General features: G+C 39.7%; 1 protein-coding gene across 1 annotated transcript in view; it reads left to right on the forward strand.

Moving 5' to 3' along the window:
* The first annotated feature begins 1,961 nt into the window (after positions 1–1,961).
* htr1d (5-hydroxytryptamine (serotonin) receptor 1D, G protein-coupled) overlaps positions 1,962–22,523 on the forward strand; it is a 29,336-nt gene continuing 8,774 nt past the window's right edge. The window contains exon 1 of the mRNA XM_084743014.1: positions 1,962–2,543. The gene's annotated coding sequence lies outside the window, so the exon portion shown is untranslated. The remainder of the gene's footprint in view (positions 2,544–22,523) is intronic.

The raw sequence follows: 22,523 nt of genomic DNA on the forward strand, positions 1-22,523 counted from the left end.
ATGTGCACGCCAACCTGACAGGAAGCAAAATGCAAGACTCTGGCAGGATGAGGGGAGGAGGACTCTGTGTTTTACATCTGTGATGTTTTGTGCAAAGAACACAGTCACAGTCGATGGAGATGCTGAATTTTGTTTCTGAAGATGTCCACCAGATATCATCACCATCTTCTTGCTGCTGTCTGGATTCAACCTGACACTATTTAATGCACAACAGAGTTATTGCTGCCTTCAATGGAACTTGTGAACTCAGAATTATGACTCAGGAAGTCATGTCCACAACATGTCATCAGAGCTTTCAGTAAACTTCTGGTTGATAATGTTGTGAATATGACACAAGGGGACTCTTTTCATAAACACAATGAACACAACCCTGTTTGAAGGCAGCCTGTATTTAGGCTGTATGTACATAAAATCACTAAATTTTTATCCAATTCCATTCTGAATTTAATTACCTGTATACATACTGTATTTTGTGTGTATTATGAAGGAACTGCAGCTCTAATTTCATTGTACAACACTGTGTTGTATAATGAAAACAAAAAACATTGAATCCTTGAATACTGTAATAATTATATTATGATAACCTTAATTTTCTACATTGCTTGAATTTGAAAGAAACGTCTCAAACAACCTGACCACCTTCCTTTGATATAAAAAGAAGTTCTGTAATGAAGTTGGAAAACTAACTAAAACTAACGAGAAAATATTACATTATCTATTTTTTTTAAATCATTGTTTGAAAATTTCTAATGGCTCAGTAAAACTACCAGCAGTTTTGTTCAGCTTACAACGTCACTGTGCTACTGAATTGTTGTCATGCTGCATTACAACAACAGTGTGTTACTGACTTGCATTTTCACTGTAAAAGAGGAAATCCAATGCATGCTGAGTCAGCATTACAGCGCATATCATGTCAGCACTGTATCGACATAAGAGTCATGTTTGTGTGGACGAGGCTTTACAAATCATGAAATTTTGATGATACCCATGCACGCAACTACTCTCAAGCTAAACAAGGTTCTTGGTACAGATTTAGACAGAGCAGATGCAGTGTATTAGTGTATCAGTGTTGTAGGAACGATTTGAGAAGTTTCTTTGCATATTTTCATACCTTTTTCCACTTAAAATCCACTGTAACTGCTTTAAATAGAAACTGATCATAGCTGACACTTTAAGTCTTCATGAGGTCAGTGTTTGATACTTGAAGGACTGATTCTGGGTGCAGTGTCCATTTAAAGTCAGGACTCTAAAAATAAAAGAAAGGATTATATCAGGACTCTCATTCAATCTCATAAAAAGGTTGGGTAGTAATGGATTACATATAGTCAGAAGATTACAAAAAACAGCAACTATAATCAGCCTTGATGAAAAATGTGTGTTTAGATTAAAGTTGAATTGTCAGTGATTATTTGCTTATATGTAGATCACATATTTGAAATGTTTAAGTTTTAAAATAATTAAACTTTTTTCATGATAAAAAAAAATCCTCTGTTAACCCCCAAATATGAATACAGCAGTCCAAATAACAAGTTTTTTTTTTTTTTTTAGTATAAGGTGCAATATTTCCATGGTTTGATTTTGAAGTAATCCAAAAGTATTCAGATAAAGATGACATTTTTTGTATTCCATTATAATCAGTAACTGACTTTGTTTCAACGTAATCTGACCCAACCCTGCTAATCCAAATATAATTCCAAATATTTCAAATGTTGTTTAACACTTATCCTTATTTATATCTTCAAGTGACTTAACCAGAATCAGATAACCATTTGGCTGTGAGAACATCTGAAAGTGTCAGGGGGCCACTGCAGGGTCCCCGCTCCCAATCTGAGAGTCTCTGCCCCACATACTGTGACACTAACGGGGCGGACTGTCAAAGAAATCCACTGAATTACTGAAACACACACGCCTGTGTGCAGTCGATTAAATTCACTGTGTGTGTATGTGTGTGAGGTGGGAGCGCACAGAGGACGCTCTGCCGTGCTGCCAGTCCCATCGAAACCTCCCTGAGACGCAGATTTGGATGCAACTTGTTGACGTTTGTCTGATCTCCCCCGGAGCGGAGCAGCAGAGTGGATCATCAGTACCGGGAAGCCCCCGTGTGTGTCTCTCCTCTCCAGGAGCTTAACTGTTGATGGAGACAGACAGTTCACAATGAGCTGCGCCTTGGTGCATCAGTTGGAGCTCTGCACTTTTTACACTTTTCGTTCATTCTGGCGATCGAACTCAGGAAAAGCCATTATTGAAGTAACTGCCAAGTCGAGAGCAGGATACACTCGACTCGTTCAAGTTTGTGGGACAACTGAAAAGACTTTTGAATCCTAAACTGTGTTCCGATGCGCTCTTTTTACACGAGCAGTCGTATTTACAGCAGCAACATCCACAGAAGCTGCGCGCTGCTCCGCTCTGAATGTAACCAGTCCGTCTTTCGTTTGTTTGTACCTGACGTGCGTAAATGAAGGACGGACTTCCCTGTTTGCTTTTCTGCTCCGCTTTTATCAAAGAAAAAGAGGAGATAAATTCGCTAAATAAAGAAAAACATGGTAAGTTTTACCATTTTTTTCCTTTTTAATCCACCACCAGTCTGTTTGTTACCATTACGCACGGATCTGAGTGCGCAGAGCAAATGATTCAAGTCTATACGGAGTCAACGCTGAAGTATACTATTTAGAAGTATACCTTTACTATGTTCACATGTAAAGATCAAGCCCTCTGCAGCGAATCCTGATATAATCCCATACACTGAAATGCATCAGAGCATGATAAGGTCACTTCTGATTACCGCTGGCAACGTGTAAGTCCGGATAGCACCACTTCAGAGACACCATAGGAGGTGAAAATGTCACAAAGTCGGCTGCGATAAGGTCACTATAAGCTGTTGATTTCCCAATGGTGAATTAACAAGAGCTTTACATGGCCTGAAGATGTTACGGGATGCAAGACATCCACTAAAACCTGCATGAAGCCTCAGTGTGCCACAGCTGATTTACAGGGTGAGTAAACAGCTAGAGGATGCTGAAGGATGTTAACCTGAAAATTTTTTTAAAATTCCAGTTCCTCAAGGTCGTTTTTTTTTAGTTTTGTAAAACTTTACAGACCTGTCCTTTAACTTTGATCACGTATTTTTTTTTTTTATGAAAATAATGCCCATGTGAATGTAGCAGGGACTTGTTTTTCTTGTTTTGTTTGGTTTGACCTCTAAGTTAACAGGGTTAGACTGACTGATGACATGTAAGGAGTTAAAAAATGTGATAGATGTTATTTAATTTCACTTCAAAGAGCTCTTACCTCATAAGGCTTAAATTCCTATAAGGTGACAGCTGATAGAGTGTAATATGCTACACTCTTAGAAATAAAGATGCTAAATAGAACCATAAAGTGTTCTTTGGGTTGTTCCTAGAGGAACCACACAGGGAACCTTTTCAGAGTTATACCTATAACGAACCATCTGTGAAAGGTTCCACCTAGAATCCCCTACAGAGTTCCACCTACAACACTCTCTGGTGGTTTTATCCAGAACCTTTCCACCTTCTAAGGGTGCTAACAAGAACCCACGCAGGGAATTCTAATAAGAACCCTTATATATATTATGATCCAAAACTCTTGACAAATCTTTGATGAAAGATTTCATTTCAACAATCCTTAAATAACTCTTTCTTTCAAAAAGGGTTCTTTGAATGAAAACTGTTCTTAACCTCTGGGGTTCTACCCAGAATCTTTTGACCTTCTAAGGGTGCCAATAAGAGCCCACCCAGGGGCTTCCATGGAGAACTTTCTTATATTCCAGGGATTTTATCTCAAACACACTACAGATAACCTTTCTATGGTGTAATATTTCCACCTAGAACCCATCCTGGGGGTTACATCCAGAACTTTTTCTTCTAAAGGGGCTAACAAGAGCCTACTCAGGGGGTTCTACTGAGAACCCTTTCATATGGTGGTACAAAGAACCCTCAACAAAAGGATTTCAACAGTCACTGAAGAACTCTTTCCTTCAAATAAGGTTCTTTGGATGAAAGGGGTTCTTGAAGGATCCTTCTATGGTGTAACGGTCATACCTAGAACCCTTTCTGGGGGTTCAATCTAGAGCCTTTCTACCTTCTCGGAGAGCTAACAAGAACCCAGCCACAGGGTTCATACTGAGAACCTTTTCATATACCAAGGGTTTTTATCTATTGGTTCTACAGAATGCCTTTTAGTTTTCAGTGGTTTTATATAGAACACACCACAGGGGTTTCCTCAGAGAATTCACTCAGGAGGTTCTACAGTGAACATTTTTATATTCTTAGGGTTTCATCTAGAACCCACCCAGGGGGTTCTAATGGGAACCCTTTTATCATATGGTACAAAGAACTCTTGGCAAACCCTTAAAAAAAGAGTTCTTTAGGGATTTCAACATTCGTTGATGAACCCTTTCTTCAAAAAATGGTTCTTCAGAAGCAATTGGCTCTGGGTAGAACCTCAGCCCTTCAGGAAGAACCATATGGAACCCATATTCTAAGAGTGTAGTGTAGCAGCAGCTTCAGAGAGAACGTGCTGGTTGAAGGTATTTAACCCAGCACAGCCCAGTTGTATCACATGCAGCTGAATTCATTAATAAACAAATATAGGGCAGGAGAGTGGTGGTGATTATCGGTTATAGGTCAACCATTAAAGCTTATATCGTTTGTAGGAAACATTAAAATGCATGTGTGTTGTGGTTATTTGACTTCTTGCTGAATGAGGCGCTTTTGCTTTCATTCTCATATTCAAATTGGCTCTTTGCGGACAAGAATCCTCATAATTTCACAGCCTCTTTCCATCTGATCATCTTCACTTTGAAGAATATTTGAATAACATGAGAAGATGCTTCTTTTGCTGGTGAGGAGGAGAGGTGAGCAGCCCCGGCCAGCATTAAGTCCACTTCAGGTTAGGAAAAAAATAGACCTGTCCTCTGTGCTCTCAAGCTTTTCAGAAACCCACCTCGGGCTCTCTTCGCAGAGGGAGAGTGTTGCATTTTTGCTTTAAGTAGCTGACTGATGTGAGGGATACTCAGCAAAATGAAAGAGAATCACCATCACGGTGCTCTGATGATGAAAAGTATGTTTTCAGCACACAATGTCCCTCCATTTCATTGAGAGACACACACATGTGGGTTTTCCTTTTTTTCTTCCTCATCCTCTCACACTCAAGAAGCTTGCCATTGTCATTGCCATTGAAATGACATAAACCCATATTCACATCATACCATCCCCTCTCCCTGCTTAATAATGACACTAAATTAAAAAATATTTGAAAACAATGAATCCTGAGATTTGATACTGTTGAATATATCACTTTCTTGTACAATGATGGGAGAGTTTTCTGCCCTCATCTGGGGCACGAGTAACCATATCACAAAGAAGACTCATTTGTAGCTCATTAAGCAAAGTATGAATTTCTGGTTTAATAATTGATGTAGGACGAGGCAATTAATGCCTGATGGTTTCAAGAGGGCATCACACGTGCATAGAGGACAGTCCTCCCTAATGTCTTTTTACATGTAGGCTAGACGATACAGGGGTAAAAAAAAAAAAGAAAGAAAGAAAATTAAGTCACCATCGAGCTCTGTCTCCCTCACCTCCCTGGATTTATATTTTTTGTTCACCTAGAAAATCAAGTCAAGTGAAATCCAGCCCCCCCGCACCTGCTTGAACATTTGCTTTTCTGGTCCACAAATCACTGTCCGTCATGTACAAGTGAAGCTGACAGTCAGGGTTGTATAAGATGATGAGCTGAGGCGAATATAAGGAAAATCAAAACTCTCAATAATGTCATCTTTTAAACTGACCTATAAAGATACACCTACTCCTGTCCCAGAACAGCATTACATATACGCATGTAGATAAAGAGTTTGGAGGATGGTATCCTTTTTTTTAGCTATCTTTTTTTTAAGCCCCAAACCAAAAAAACAAGGGAACACGTGTAATGGCTTAATTCCACCAGACACGGCTGCATTGCGTTACAGCTGTGCTGCATCTGCCAAATTTGATTGCGTCCATTCTACACAGTGGGTGCGATTCTACCAGCAAAGCTGCAGCGTGTCCCGGCAGCAGCTTTCTGCTCTGCTCTGCTTAAAATACACGCAAAGTCTATGTTTGAAAGATGCGGTGTCAATCTGCACAGAGCAGATCGAGCGGTCAGGAAGTCAGACAAGTATAAAAGAGACATCTGTAAAACTGTTGAAATGCTTAAAAATCTGTGGTGTCATCACAATGTAAAGTCTGTGGTCCAACTGGAAACTTGTTGGTGGCACCAGTGAGAGAAACACTGCTGCGTATATTCAGTGGGCTGCATCCTGTGGAAGTAAACCCAGAAGCCAGAAAACGTTTTGGCTTATGTGCTAGCAGAGCAATTCTCATTAGACTGAATAGATGCCACCTTTTCACCTGAGATCACGCTCTTCATAATACATTCATGTGTGCTATTTCCCCTGGATGCTACCAGTGTTTAGACTAACATTAGCAACTCTGTCGTGTTCTTTATTGGATTTGGACAAATTTATACAATTAAGCAACCTCAGCTAAACTTGATACTCTACAACTGTGAACAATGTCAGTTAGCTTAATCTCTTGTAATACAAGATATGCTGTTTCTTTATTTCATGTCCTCTACATCAATAATCAATTATGAGGAAGGTGACGTTTTGTTTATGGCATGTCGCTTTAGCATGACATCATGGAAGTAATTATCAAAATTATGTGGATTAGAGCGAGTCAGCTCGAAAAATGAAAAAGTGAGGCAAAAAGCATTTCCTGCTTCTCTTTCCAACATTGTATCTCATCAAGCTAATGTTAGTTTATTTATTTGGCTAGCCACAAGTGATAAAATCTCCCAGGGACAGTTTTCATTTTAGTCAACAAAATCATCAGTTGTCTGCTAGAACTGAGAAGTCTGCTTTCTTCTACCACGGTCTGAAATCAAGGACTGTTTCAAAACATTACAATGAATTTTGAATGGTTAATCTGCCACTTTTATCAGTATAAATGCATGATGTGCCAGAGGAATGGAAAGCTTGACAGTCTTAGCAACAGTAACTATGGGGGGCAGAGCTAATAGTCCATTGTAAAATCATGACTTACATCATAGATATGATAATTAGTGTAAAAGCTCCCAGTTAGACACATACAGAAGCTTCCTCACAGCATCTTCATTGTTATTCACAGGAAGGACCAGAAACATGAACAGCCCTCCCTCTAATGTACTACATGTTTGCTTCAGCGTGGCGATGCATGACAGATAATTCACTGCAGGACTGAGCTGAAACTCAGAGAACAAGAAGCAGATGTACGAAGGCTTACAGCGTCATTCCACAACTTTAGCTTTGTCGCTACCTGGCGTAAACCTTGTAAATTCAAAATGATGTCATGTTTTCAACATAGCAAACACACTAAAACACTTCACTTAGCACAGTGTCACATCATTACATTGTTTGTCCTGCAGACTGTTTACAATACTGTGCAGCACGTGAGTAACAGCCTCACAGCTGAGCAGATGGTGGGGCAGCGTCTGTGAAAAAGACTTTACCATTCATCTGTAAAACACCCTGTCTGACTACATAGCTTTGTCACAGCTCTTTGAAGTATCAGAGAACCACATAATCATGCAGTGGAAATGTAAATATTAGAATAATGACCAGGATATACTGGAAGTGCAATGAGGAAGGATGATGAGATGAGCGCCTCACCTATTAACTGGCCCAACTGCTGGCATGAAAGAGACCTAGCAACTGTTACAAACTACACTTCCTAAAGTCAGTGCAAGAAGCGATCAGACAGTGTAACAGCAGGCCTCAGTGTCAGTCTTTCTATGGTCGCTACTAATACACAGGACAATTGGAAAACTGTACACAGTGTCGCTCAATGAAAGCAAGATTGAGTAAACAAGTCAAGATAAAGAAAACATGAAAAGCTTTAAACTGTGGCATCAAAGACTGAACCTAAACACTGCAGGAAGAGCAAATGGGAGAAATAATCGTCACATAACACCAATCATTAATGGCACCCAGAACAGAAACCAGCCACCATCACACTATCAGGCTACAACAAGCTATAAAATAAAAGCCATAAAAACAGCAGCACCGAGACCCAACATGATTCACAAAGAAACAAATGAACGCGTAGCAGTATTAATAATTAACTAACATCAGGCCAAAGACTGGCTAACATAAGTAATCAGGTGATATAAGTTTAAGTGGGCACGCCATCAGCCTCCTCCTCTGCGTGGACAACTTTTAAATTGTGAGCATGAAAGTGGTAAATGACTGACTTAAAGATCCACCTTCACAGAATCTATAGCCTTAATATGAAGATGTTGGTCAGACTGGAGGTGGGGTTAAACAATACAAAGCTGCCTTCAGATGATAAGAAATTTGTTCTTCATTCAGCATGGGGCAGGAGGCTTGCAGAGGCAAAGTGAAGCCCAAGTATTCATCAGATCTGCCTGGCAAAACTAACGTACATAAACAGCTAAGCTAACTTTACCAATGGTTCACAAGTCTGGTAGTCCCATCTGACTGGGGCCCCATCTGATATTTTGCCATTCATTACTTTTGGATGGTATCATGGTTATGTTGTTATTATTTTGATATGGTGTTTTAACTTTGAAGGACTGTATGAGTTTGGTCAGCGGCAACCGAGGTCAAAGTTGAAATAATTTGCAGCTCTCAGTGGCAGTGGTGCACCACAGCAAGGGAAGTACATTTTCCTAGTTGAGCGCCTCTGCTTTCTCTGAAAACAGTGACACAGAGGAGCAGGTGATTGTGTGTGGGCACATTAAAGGTAGAGAAAGTTGAGTTTGTCAGTCGTTCTTTGTAATCGTGCCAGAAAGATAGTTAGCCATTAGCCATTCCCGGGATGTGAAATGCCAACGTTTTGGGCTGGTAAAACATCCTTAGCACAGCAAAATAATGAGAGAATACGTAAGAAGATAAAGGCAGAGGGCAGGGTTTTAGCAGATGCAGGTGCTGGTATACACTTCCTGGTGTGATTAAGACAAATTATTCTAGATTTATTTTGAGTCTGTGCATTGTTTCTTGGGAAAATCCTGCCTTTAATCAACATAGAGGGCCGTTTCAAGAAACTATGGGCTCCAAAAACAAAACAATAGGGCCAAACATAATGACAAAGGAGCAAGAAATGCATATAAAAAAAAGAAGGTAGCCATATTTAAGTACCACCACAGAGTAAGACAGGTAATAATGTGAACAGAACACAGAGGTTTAGATAAGACATGGAAGCTGCTGAGAGGTTACAACACTAAAGTCCAGCTCAGCCCAGAGATGCCATCACAACATACATGGTTTATTTTGCAGCATTTTATGGTGGAGGTGGCTCACCTTTCCTGAGATAAGAGGCGTCAGAGGAATACATTTTTCTGAAAAGTATGAGTTTCAGCAAAATTCTGCAACTACTTATTATTTGCCTTTCTAGTTGAGGTTGTTTGCTCAATGCATAGATTCACCTCTCACCTCACTTAAGTTTAAAGTCCAGATGAATTGGCATTTCGAGGGTATGTTGCTTTCATATGAAACAGGACAGGCAGGCGGGACAGAACAGCGGGAGGAATTTGATTTGAACGTTGAAAAGCAGGCAAGTCATAATTTGACATACCATGCCACAGTTAGATAACTAGTGAATTTTGCTCTTGATGGATGAGCTGACGTCTTTTAATTTCATTAGTTGTAATTAATTAGACTAGCAGCAATTTCTTTTACTCCTGATAATTCTGTTTATTAGCCCCAAATATCCAATGTTATCCTGGTGTCATGTTGACTTTCACATGTATAGTTAAAGTCTTCCCTTTGAGCTTCACAAGCATGAGTTTCAAAATATGAATACATTTGCAAATCCATGTGAACGTGCACACAAATGCGCATATCACCTGGTTCAGCCATCCCGGTCTCTATTTCATGATATGCTTCACGTCTCTCGTCAAATCCTCTTGTCACTGTTTGTGCTGCTGAGTTTTCTCTTTACACTGGAATTAAAGGAATCCAGAAAATTGAGACTGTATCAGTGATAATCCCAACGGATTTACAGGCAGGATTATTCACGAGGGATTGGACTGTGTGTGAGGAAGCAGTCTTGCACACACAAAATAACATCCCTCTACCCGTCTCTCCTCCTCATCATTTTCTACACCATTGTTTCAGCAGAGGGTTCAGTCCACTGCACTGTGGCTTCTCAGGATGATGTTAATCATGCTTTGTTTTTATTCTGGATGATTTTAACCTCAAAGATCTTTGTGTTTCTGCCTTCTTCGATCTAAACTTTCATTGCATTCTTCAGTTTTCACAGTTTTCTGCTCGTGTCTGTTTTTTTCGTTCCCTCCTCTCTTTTACTCCATATCCTCAAATTATCCGCTTGTATTTTTCCCTGCTGTATCCCTCCGTCTCTGACCAATTTAGTCAGGCAACCCGTATAATTAGAGCCGGATCCTAACATTGGGCGCTCCAGATAAAAGTCGTAATTATACATCATGACAATTTGTCACTTAGCATGAAAATGACTGCAGGGGTCATATCAGAATCCATACGAGCCTGCACTCACAGCCACTCAGGCCATTAGCGGTCAATGCTTGAAGATCGACTACTTGTTGAGAGACGTCTGTTTCCATTACTTGAACCAAGTTGAGGGAGGTGGCTGAGAGGCTGTGATATGTGGACTGAAAGCCTGTAGGGAGACAAGATTAGATAAGTGAAAAATACCACAATGCGGTACAGAAAAATACAGAGTTTTTGGAAGTGTCTGCACTGTAGCTCTCACCTGGATGGAAATGCACAATTTCACTGTTTCTACTTGAACAATGAACAGAAAAAACTTCAAATATTATTAAAGCTTTTGACCCTGTTTTCATGGTATAATTATAATGACTTTAAATTATTAATCCATCTTAGAGAATTTGTACTAGGGAGTATTATTACTATTCAAAACATTACAGTCCTAGTCATAATAGTTCTTTTGCTATCCTACGAATGTTTCAGCGAGTGCTGAACTGTATATGAGCTTTGGCTGCAACAGATACTGGGGAAAAAAAGTTATTTGTGGGGTAAATCACATTTTTAATAGTATAATATAACATGTATATATAATATAAAAATATAGGCCAAACTAGAGGACAAAGTGCATCATGCAACAAGCACTCTTATAAGCTTGTTCTTAAGTACGATGTACAAGCAATTTAGAGAGAAGAGAGAGAGAGAGAGAGGGAAAGGTTTTTAAATGTCTGTGTGTTCAGCTCTCAGTCTAGCTTGTAGCTTCTAACTGAATCTCTGTAAAATACCTGGGTGATATTATCGTGAAGAGGTAATAGGAAACATTGTGTTCAAGTGGGTGCAAACTCCACTGTGCGCTCTGAGTCAAACTGAGTCAAGCCAAGCAGCACATGTGTATGAAAAAGGAGCAAAAGAGTCAGAATAGTAAGCTATGTAGGTGAGAAGCCTTCATTGCCTCCATCAGAAAAGTCGGGTCGTTGACGTGCGAGGTGCTGCTCACATGCATGCACATGAATCAGGGACACACGCACATATTCTAGTTCAACTGCTTTACTGCACTCATAATCTCGGTGCAATACATTTTTGTCCAGATACAAGTGATTTCACAGAACTGCCGCTTGTAAATTTTCCCTCTGCAGATGAATAAGTCTATTTATTCATAACTAATATAATTTTCTAAAATCAGTTTTGTTTCTCTATCGTTGGAAGACAGTTGACTGTTTTCTTTCCAAAACTCGTCCTTTCTGGGGGATATTCCCATACCAAGGCTGCCGTGAGTCATATAAAATGTGCCTCTTCCGAAGCCCGTTAATTACTTTCTCATCCTCCCTGTTCACTGCTTTGATGAAAGGAAATAGAACCTTCAAGGATGTCAGCATCGATTTTGACCAAATGAAATATGTAAAGCTAAAGCAAGTGCCCGAAACTTCGCTAAAATAGAACCAGGGCGCGTGTGTTTTCAAGCTGACACATGGAGCAGATTACGTCATCCTCATTTAAAAGAAAAAAAAAAGGGAAAATGAAGCAATTGGCTGTTTATTCCCTCGCTCGTTCACATCAATTTCAGTTAGGAAGGTACGCTATCACAGTAAAGTAGCCCAGTATGCATGCTGGGGCTCAGGTATATTCACTTTGATTTTCATCTCATTTGCGTCAGGCATGAGGTCCTGTAGAGGGACGAGGCTTTGTACAGATGCACACTTCGCACAACCCACGTGACGGTTCTTTGACGGTCAGTCAAACTGTCAAAGTCGATTGTACCGTTCACTGAACACAAAAGCATGATGTTAGCTGGTGTTAACGGGTTAGTCTAACAGGGTCCTGTGCGAACCAGTTAGTGCACTTATAAAAATGTTGAGATTTGTGAAAGAGGTGCAGCCACAATGTTTGAGCATTAGAGTCAAGCATGTGCATAATGTCAAATGAAGCTATAATGAGAACAGAGAACATGAATATAAAAAACAAACAAGCAAACCCCTGTGTACTTGTTAGGTTCAAAGAGGCTCAAAGTTTGCTTAATAGACAGGTGGCCCCTGAGTTATGGTGTTTGCGAACCTCTGTTTTAAGACTCAGATGAGGTTGAAATGTTGCAGTGAGTATAAAATACTGACCAAAGACAATAGGAATGGAGTTGTTTCTTAAATTTGTTAGGACTATGGTTATATCTCTTATGTTTAACGCATAACACACACAACCATAGACACAGAGGTTTCAAAGCCTCCGGCATCTTTTGATTTTAGACAACACTTGTGCCCCTCTGTCTCTTGTTCTGTTCATTTTGTTAATTGACAGCTTCTTCGTATCAGAAACTTGATTCTAATTTTGCTCGGTAGTTTGTCCAAAATCAGAGTCAAGATGTCAGAATGTCTCTTCTTTTTACAGATGGGCTTCTGCCTGATTTCTCTGCTTAATTGACAATATAATCAATACAGCATCTCCATGAAAGTTACAGCCGTCCGCGCATGACTCACCAACCAGCCTTTGCAGAAATATTAAAAACATGGAACATTTTTGACTGAGAATATGATAAGAAATGTGACAGCTAACACTTTTTTAATCAAATAAAAGAAGCCATTAGCTCCTTTCTCACAGAAAAATACTGTAGTTTTTAATTATTCTGAACCTATTTTCATGTCAGAAACAAGTTTATTTGTGTGGCATGTTTCAAACAAAAAGGCATTAGAAGAATGAAAAAATGAAATCACAATGAACAACAGACAATGCAGTGTCTCTAAACTTACATTTAGATGAAAAATCTCAGTGAAAGTACCTGTTATCCAACTCATATTGCTTATTAACAATATTTCTGAGCAATTCAAGTCTAGTGGAGCTTTCCATAATGCACACAAGGCACCTTTTAAAGAAACTAATTACCTTCAGTAAATCGTGGCTTATTGTTTAATGATAAACTTTGGAAAATGCTTTAATTTAAATTGCATGCCTGGAGTTATAACCATCATAAGCCTATATACGGTGCACAAAAACTCAGACGTTTGTGTACTTGGCAGGAACCATACAGTGGGTTGATAAGATTGTGCAGAAGATCAGATCAGCCCACATGTGAGCGTCTCTACTGAGATCTCTCTGCACTGGATCATCTGCTGCTGAAGCTACAGAACAATCTCTCAGAGCGGCAGCTCTGCCTCCTCACAACATTCACAGTGCTGCAGGGCTCAATTCTCGGTCCAATTTCAATGCATGTGTTAACCCTGAGCCATATATATGAATCTTAATGTTTCATTTCACTGACATGTTGATGACACTCAAGTATTTCTCCTGAAGAAGCCGTGCGTCTTAGGTCTGACTTCTGAAGATCAGAGAAATAACATAGTTCTTTTTTTTTTATTTTAAGTCTGAACAGTACAAACTAAACCCCTGAAAACTTGAGACAGTCCAGAAAATTAAAATTAAGAGGTGCGGAATTCTTTGCATTTAATCAGCCTGTTCTGATGGTTCTGAGGTTGTCAAATAGCTCATTGTCACGCCCGTCTGCATCTCATACAAGTACCTTTGAGCAGCAGGCTTTCAAGTGACCTGTAATGAGCCTATAAATAAAGAGAAAGACCACGTATGTTGGGGGTGTGGTGGATGGATGGGGCAAACAAACACAGGACTTCATCACCCAGGAGCCCAGGATTCATGTCCTGTTTGAAACCAAAAGCCAACATTATCTAAAATTTTAAGTTACATATTCTACATGACTCTTTTGTTTTGATGCCTAAACCTAACCAAACTGCAACAGTTTAACAAAGAGAACCACATATTAAAAAGCCTTTCTGGCAGCATCTCACACAGAGAAAATTGCATTTAACACATCAGTATGAGATGTCCGTGACAAAGATTTAACCCTAAATATTTTTTTCTGCATGAAATTTGATTACTTATTCTGATCTTACCATAGCATGAAAAAAGTGACTCACTGTCCCTTTTTTTATACTTTTTATAAAAGCTATACACCGTCAGGGTACAAGAACCCTTTCTAAGAATAATTTACAGATTAATTAAGTGTTTATTAAGGGTTTATAGAAACTACAAAGTACAGCAAAGAACACAGAGTAAGAAAGAGAGGATGCATGTGCTTGAGAAAATTAAAACCGGGACAGGTAGTCTTACAGTAGAGGAGTATTGGTTGGTTTCTGGGCATCAAAATATAATTAGTGTAGTTCCCATTCGGAACATGTGCCCGTTCAAAAAGGGACGATTGGAAATTGCTGCTTGCAGCGCTGTTGAGAACTGAGGTACGACTGCTTGCAGCATTCTCAAGAACCTTTCTTCCAATTAACTTTACACTTGAAACTCCCTCGGGTCTTCAGAATACACCTGCCAAGTGTGAAGTCGACTGGATGAACGGTTCTTGAGATATGTAAAGAGAACAGTCAGCAAAGACAGACAGAGATTCCTTCCTTTATAGATTAATGTAATTTACAGTGCCATCTATCCGCCAAATGGTACCTAATTTGTTGTTGTGACTCAAACACCTTTGTATATCCACCAAATGTGTTTTCAATAGCTCAATGCGTTCAGGAGATATAATTTTTTTTGTAATAAAAGCCCTGCCTGCAGCATTTGAGTGAACTTTGAGGGCCATCTGTCATAAAAGTGCATGGAATTTGAAAAATCAGAAAAAGCTCATTTTTCAGGCTTCACCCAGAGACATTCTTTACCAAATTTGGTGATAACTGTTCAAAATTTCCAAGTAATGAAAAAACTGATTTGGACACAATTGAAAATCAATCTATATGTTTATGGCTGTGGCTTATATGGATGGAATTTTTCTTTCTGAGAGTGAGGCTTTGCTCCCAAACAGGTTCATCCAGCCATCATTGTGATCATGGGTCTGTTTAATATACAAACATCACCACAAACTCCCTGGAAAAACTCTGTTTATATATAATTTTCTTTTTAATGAAAGACATCAGCAATCTGAATGTATGAAATGGATTTAGTTTTCAGCTGCGGTGTTTGTCTTCAGTATTTCAGGTCTCTTGATCATTTTTATTCCCTATCTCATATATTCCATGTGTTTTTACTTTCTATGCAAAACAAATTGGGTTTTTTTTTCAGTCAGGTGCTATCTATATTATTTATTCTTCTTCTACACATTCTTTGTATCATTATGCCTGTCAGTCTGGGGAAATGAAACCTCTAATACACTCTCATGTTGTCCTCTTCAGCACTCTCAAAACAAACATCCGCTGTTGTCTGCTGGATGGATCATTGTTTCCTAACCTCAGTTGTATCTCTGCCCCTTCACTTCTATGACTCACACACACACTCAAACAGATAACAGCCCTCCAGTTTGTCATCATCCGTTTCCTATGAAGTCATACTGCAGAACTTCTTCGCTTACGCTCATCAGATTTAGATCTGTTGATACTGATGAACAACCATCATGACATGCAGAACCTGAATGATGCATCTCACCACTGCAGTATTTAATATTATTATTATTATTGTTGTTGTTGTTGTTGTTGTTGTTGTTGTTATTATTAGTATTATTATACTGATTGGGCAAATTATGTTTTTTTTGGGGGGGGGCTTTCGGACAGACTGACAATTTTTAAAAACAACCCAGCAGAGCAAAGAAAAAACAAGCAAAAAAGGAGAGACAGACAGAGACTGCATGAGTGGGCAGGGTCATTTTATGTAATTTACACTGTATGTGAATGTGTTTGTGTTTCTGTGGCTGAGTAGTGTTACACATGAATCTACAGTTTTACACTTAAACTGTAAACAGTCATGACAGCAGTCTTATTTTCAGGGTTAGATATAGGTTGAACGCATGTTCACTGAAGCCTGTAATTGTGATCCTGATCTCCTGTAAAAAGGGGATATTGAATTCTTTATATGGTTTACATGTATTGCCTTCAGGCAAGTTCAAATGCGAGGCTGGGATGGCAGCTGGAATTTGATGTCTTCAAAATAAAAATCCCATCGTATAAAACCCAATTTTTGATGCTGTTCATGGCTGGCTTTTATTCTGCTGAAGCCTCTCTTTATAGAATTAATCACAATATTTGTTTACAATAACTAGGTGGAAAAAACCCTGTGTCACATACATGCATTTGACATCCATAGCAAGTCAGGGGAGACTAAGACTATCCACTGTTGTTAGATGAAAAGGTGCCAAGCAAATCTCATAAATATAAATTCTAATATAAATAAATACTCAAGGCTTGCAAAAATGATAGCTAAAAATTAAAATGTTAAAAAATAACTTATTCATTTCCATATACTCTTTTGTCAAAGCCGCAGGTAGCCACTGGAAAGGGGCAGAAGAGCCACACGAGGCTGTGGAGCTGCAGGTTGCAGACCCCTAGTCCAAACAGTGGTGATATGTCACTGCTGGTTAAATTTGGTTCACCAAAGACTCACGGTAAATAAAATAAACACAGCAGGAATGTCAGACAGGTCAGACTACTGTAAAAATGACAACCGAAATAAACAAATTTGCCAGTTTTACATATCTCTGCAATTCAAATCAAGATATCAAGATCAAGATAGAGGAGATATGTGAGTTCTATTTCTATTTTAGGGGAGGATACATTCACGGCTATGTGAGATGTTGTGCAGAAGATCTTAACTGACTGCATGGTTTGTGTCAAATACACAAAGGTCTGTGTTTTTGTGTACCGTAAATATGATGGTTATAACTCCAGTCAGCACAGTCTCCAAGTTTATATGCAGCAAATCATTACGAGTGTTCTGTTAAGAGACGGGCTTGACATCATGAAGACTCACCAGACACAGTAGATCATACAGAGCTGTTCTAAAGTCTGTCTCTGTAACTCTACATCACTGACATTCCTGCAGATCTGCCTGTTCTCAACTATCTTTACTCTGTGTCTTCATACTAAAAGGCTTTGCTGGCAGGAGAGCAGCATCGATATACTGCACGTCTCCTCTGTGAATTTCTGTGGGGGCTAAAATATTATGTTTTTAATTATGAACAACATTAAATGATTCACTTGAAGTGGTGTATTTCTGAAAAATGGCCCTGATTTCAACATCTTTAATGGATAATTACCTCAGTCAAGTAAACTGGATTAATATGGGGAGCTCAAGCACTTTGAGTTGAATTTCTTGCATTAAATCGTACCCTGAAACAAATGAATCTGCAGTGCAGTTCACATCCATTCTGTGTTATTTGGCAGAAAGTAGCACTGTTTAAAAATGCAAGTCAGAGGGGAAAATTGTGAAATCATAAAAATGATTCAGTAGTTAACTCCTGGATAAAACAAGAGTTTTTGTGCATAGTCCTACTTAAAAAATGTGAGGTAGATTATAGTTTGGCAGCTGAAGTAATACTTACTGTATAGCCTGGATGTCCTACTCCAATAAAATGAATTTAAAGTTAGGGTACAAGGTTAGATTGTTCATAGAAATATTCAATTTAGATAGAATAGAAATGGTTTGCTGATGCAGAACTTGGTGGAGCTTGTTGGGGAGATGTGCTGTCTGTGAATAAGCACTGTCTGTGAAGATTCAACACTTTCTCACTCCCAACAAATGCAGCAGTTTGGTCAGTGGCCCTATGCTTCAGACTATTACACTGTAGGTACCCCTTTAGCATCAGCATTGCACGTACAGGGCTCTGTGGTTATGTAACTTACATAGGTTACATAAAGTATGTACGTTGCGTACGTTACGTAAGTTAAGAAGAAATCAATGTTGAAAACAGGTTGGTTTTTAGCCCCACTTCTTACGTTGGTGTCAAACCAAACAAAAGAAGGTGATTTAAGTTGGGTCCACATATTTTCACAGGAAGAACTTTAGTTACACCATCGCTAAGACTCTTTTCTGATTTACTTTGATTTACAGGACACAGGTCATTTACTCACTAACGTCCTTATCTAACCTCTGATGAAGTGTTGGTCACAGATGTACAATTCACATATTAACTGGCCCGGCGCTACAGTGCCTGATTTTACCAGATGAAAGTGATGTATGTTGTTTAAACCACTTGAGACAGAATTCAAAGAGAATACCCAACACTTCCCCATTTTCTACACAGGGTGTACAATTTTGACTGATTTCGACAGGGCCATGTGATGTCGCAGGTGTGGCATAGTGTTGTTACCCCCACCCCTCTAACCCCCTGACCCTCACTTCTTTTGTGATTTTGGTTGAGCTATGGGGTATTTTAGTCAAATTCACCTTTACTGTTCCTGTTTTTGTCACTTGCATTACTGTAAAATCACATTTTCCTGGCTTGTGTATTGTACACCAGCTGTTAGCATGGTGAGCGAATTATCAGGGCTACCTACAGCATAGTGGCACGGTCCAACTTCCTGTAGGACTGACAATGGGCTGGAAGGCGGCATTGGGGTAAAGAAATTTTCCAGGCTTTAATATGTTTCCAAAAAATTTAGTTTGTTAATGGTGAGGTTAAATTTTATTTGTGCTCACAACAGTGGGTGGAAATCGGATTATTTTATGTGGAAATTTTTATTGTACTGGAGCAATTTCCTATATTTTGCAAGAATACTGCGAGGATTGGGAGAAATCCAAACTCTCACAAACGATGCACAGACTGGTTGAATCTGTGTTGTCTCCTGTTATCCGACACAGGATCACAAATTTCATGAGCACCTTCAATTTATTATTTGCTTTGTTAATGCACAGCAGGCACTAACAACGTGCTAATTGAAAGCTCTTTTATCACCACAGATTTAAACCAGATCTCCATTTGTCCCATCAGTTTCTCCTTGTCTCTCCTAACACAAACACACATTTGTACACATTCAGCTGTGACAGATAATCTCTGCATCAGCTCATCCCAGGTCCACTCTCAGTGAAGGGCCTCTCAGGTGTCCTAGATTTGTTCTGGACCTGTTCCACTTTCTAAGGGTCATGTACATAGTGTATATATATATATGTGTATAAAGTGAGCAGTGTATCACTGTGGAGTGGTGTAAAAAAGCACTGGTGGGAAGGTTGTCTCTGCAGTAGGAGGCTTTGGTAAGTTGTTAAAGTTTATTTTAGGCAGAAATGGATGCGGGAAAAAGATGCTGAGAGCTGCATTTGAAACAAAATAAATTGGGTGATGTTCATTAACAGAAAAAAAACATGCTAAGAGGCTAAATTGTCCCCTTTTCAACAATCTGTTCATTTTCTATCGGCTTACAGAAGAGCTGAGATTATCTCTCCCAGCTTCTATAATGAGTGCTGAGGTTTTTACCCAGAAGTCTGAGCAGGCCGCTGTCACTGTGTCACTGGTTAACTCCATCTCCCTCACACCCGCACTGCAGTTCATTTACCAGCACAGGAATCAGTCACCATAAATCAACACAAACCTATGAAACCCCCTCAGTGTCCTCCACTGCCAGCTCCTCTGAGGATTAATTGGTATTTTATGTCCATGCTTACATTTGTGTGTGTGTGTGTGTATGTAGGTGGGTGGATGGTTGGAGGGGTGGTGTAGATGGTCCATGTGTGTGTGATTGTACATGTGCATGGTTTTGCACACGTGCAGCCCACGCAGCTGGAGAAAAACACCAACTCTCCACGCTCCCAGGCACCTGCAAACAATGGAGATGAGATAAACCCCCGAGAAATAATGCAATTTCATTTTACTATTTCCTGAATTGTAGCGTGACACGCCAGCACATTGTAATTCATACACACCAACCATTCATGAAAACTGCTTCCATTATTCTAGAATAGCATATGCCTACTGGTATTGCTGTTGTTGATTCTGATTTTATGGACTCCATCTCCTCTACAGTCTCTTGGGATTGGTTCTACTTTAACCTTTAGGCTGCACTTTGACAGATATCAGTCATGAAGTCATGGTGACTGTTCAAACATTCCTACTAATCTATATTTTATACTCTCATTTTCCCATACATGATGTAGCCCAGCTATCTATAATTCAGTCTACAGTCTATTTCGGGCTATAATTCATGGTGCTGAGCAAACTGCATTGTAAAAAAATAATTCTGTTGCTAAATCAAACAGTTGCATCCTGGACTACTACATAACGAGTGTACTGATGAGCAAAGGGACCCAAAGACTTTGGCTATGGCACAGTTAAAAGGTAGCTGAATAAAACAATTCAGAAGTGGGGGGGTGGGGGACGAGAGATGGGAATAAAGAATTAGTTCCAGTTGAGAACCTGTTCCAAATTGTCCGATCCCTCAGAACATCGCATGCCACTGAGCTCCTTTTATTGATGGTGGGATGTTTTTCTGACGTCAAATTCATGCGTCTGTATTTCTGGAAACCGATTAGTTAGGGAATAGATAAAAAGTCCTTCCAGATCCTCCCTGATTGCTCCGCCCTGAAAAAAACATATTGGTCGATCCCTTGTCTGCAGGCATTTCTTGAGGCTGCATGTAGCCCCAACAAAGTTAACACTAGCCTCTATGTAGCCCGAGAGACAAAACCCAGGGCAATAAATGTCTGCAAGGCCCCTCACACTTTGGCTGCTGCTTGTTATGATAACTGCTTTGAGCATGTGGTGACTAAGATGAGCCAGTGTTTCCTCTACATTCATAAATCCTAGCCGCCACTCCTTCAAATTTCTTTTTTTTTTCTTTTTTTTTCTTTTTTTTTATTGTTGACGCAAATACACCACCGCCGCATCTCTCCACCTTCAAAACAGAGTCCTGCTACTTGCAAGCACTAAGGTAAACTGCAGATATCTATCTTGCTCAGTATGGAAATATACTTGTGCGTGCTCATTTGCATGATGCTAGCGTTGTTTGGGGGGCGCGGTCGTCAAGCACGTCAAGCACCTAGGCGACAGGGCAGAGTCAGAGGAGCGAATTCCCGAATTACAAATGAACAATAAAGCAGCGAATTACCGGCCGGAGAAGAGGTAGACATAAGTTATTAGCTTGAGATAACTCGACATAGATTTTACAAGTTAAACAGACATTCACAATATGTTGATGACCAGCTAACGTTACGTAACTTATCGGTAGTTTAAGTTAATTTGGCCCGGTGCCAACTCAGTGTCACTAATGTGAGTAAACTAATTGATAGTATTAGGCTAACGTTAATATCTACACACCATTATGTAACAACTGACTGCATTTTTCAGATGAGTTTATTGAAATATTTCTCTAAGAAGAGAAACGGAACGCCTGCCCCCGCTGCTGAAAAAAATCCTAGAGGAAACACTGTGAGCCTATCAACATACAGTACTTATCAACTCAGATCTTCTCTCATCTGGACTGAGGTGGCAGGAGAGAAATATTCTGCAGCACAGTGAAGAAAAATGTTCACACTTTAGAAAATCGATCTGAAACAGTAAAAGTGATCAGTGATCAGCCCCAGTGGGAATGATTCTCTTGTTTGAAGCTGAAGTGGTAATAAACTGTTTCACAACATGATTCCTTGTAAAGCTGCACCACAGATACCCTGACTCATTCATCAATTTACCCCATCACAAATCCCCAGCCTCTTATGCTATTGATGTGAACTTCCACCTACACACACACACACACACACACACACACACACACACATAGGCACACAGAGTACATCCCTGCTCACCTACCGTTTAGTGCACGCTTGAGTAAACACCAGACATTAGCTGACAGCGGAGGTAGCGATGGCTCTACCTCCTCTGAGCTAAATCAATTAGCCGGTCTCCAGTGGGGCCATGCGGCATTTGCAGGCCTGCCAGGTTCAGAGGGTATTGCTGTTTCACCACGGCCAACAAACAGGCTGCCGCACACGCTGCAGCATCTGCTTGGATTTGGCCCAAGACTGAAAGAGATGAATTGCATTTGTTGTGAATGGGTGTGATGCAACTGGGCCAACTGGGCGGGGCCGTGATATCTTATAGACATCCACTTCTGCTTTTCCTCAGACCCACAGGAACACATTTCTAATGTTTTATGCATGCTTTTATTGTGGTCTCGCTTTGTTGTACCTACTTTTTGTCATTTTTATTTTGTTTTAAGGATGATAAATGTACATCTCGTCTTGTTTGGCTTAGCCATGCCTTGCTGTGTTACATCTTTCGTTTCAAAGCCAGATGTAGAGGCTAATATATTTC

The sequence above is a fragment of the Lutjanus erythropterus genome, chromosome 18, assembly GCF_056507025.1.
Source record: "Lutjanus erythropterus isolate fLutEry1 chromosome 18, fLutEry1.hap2, whole genome shotgun sequence".
Taxonomy (NCBI): Eukaryota; Metazoa; Chordata; class Actinopteri; order Lutjaniformes; family Lutjanidae; genus Lutjanus; species Lutjanus erythropterus.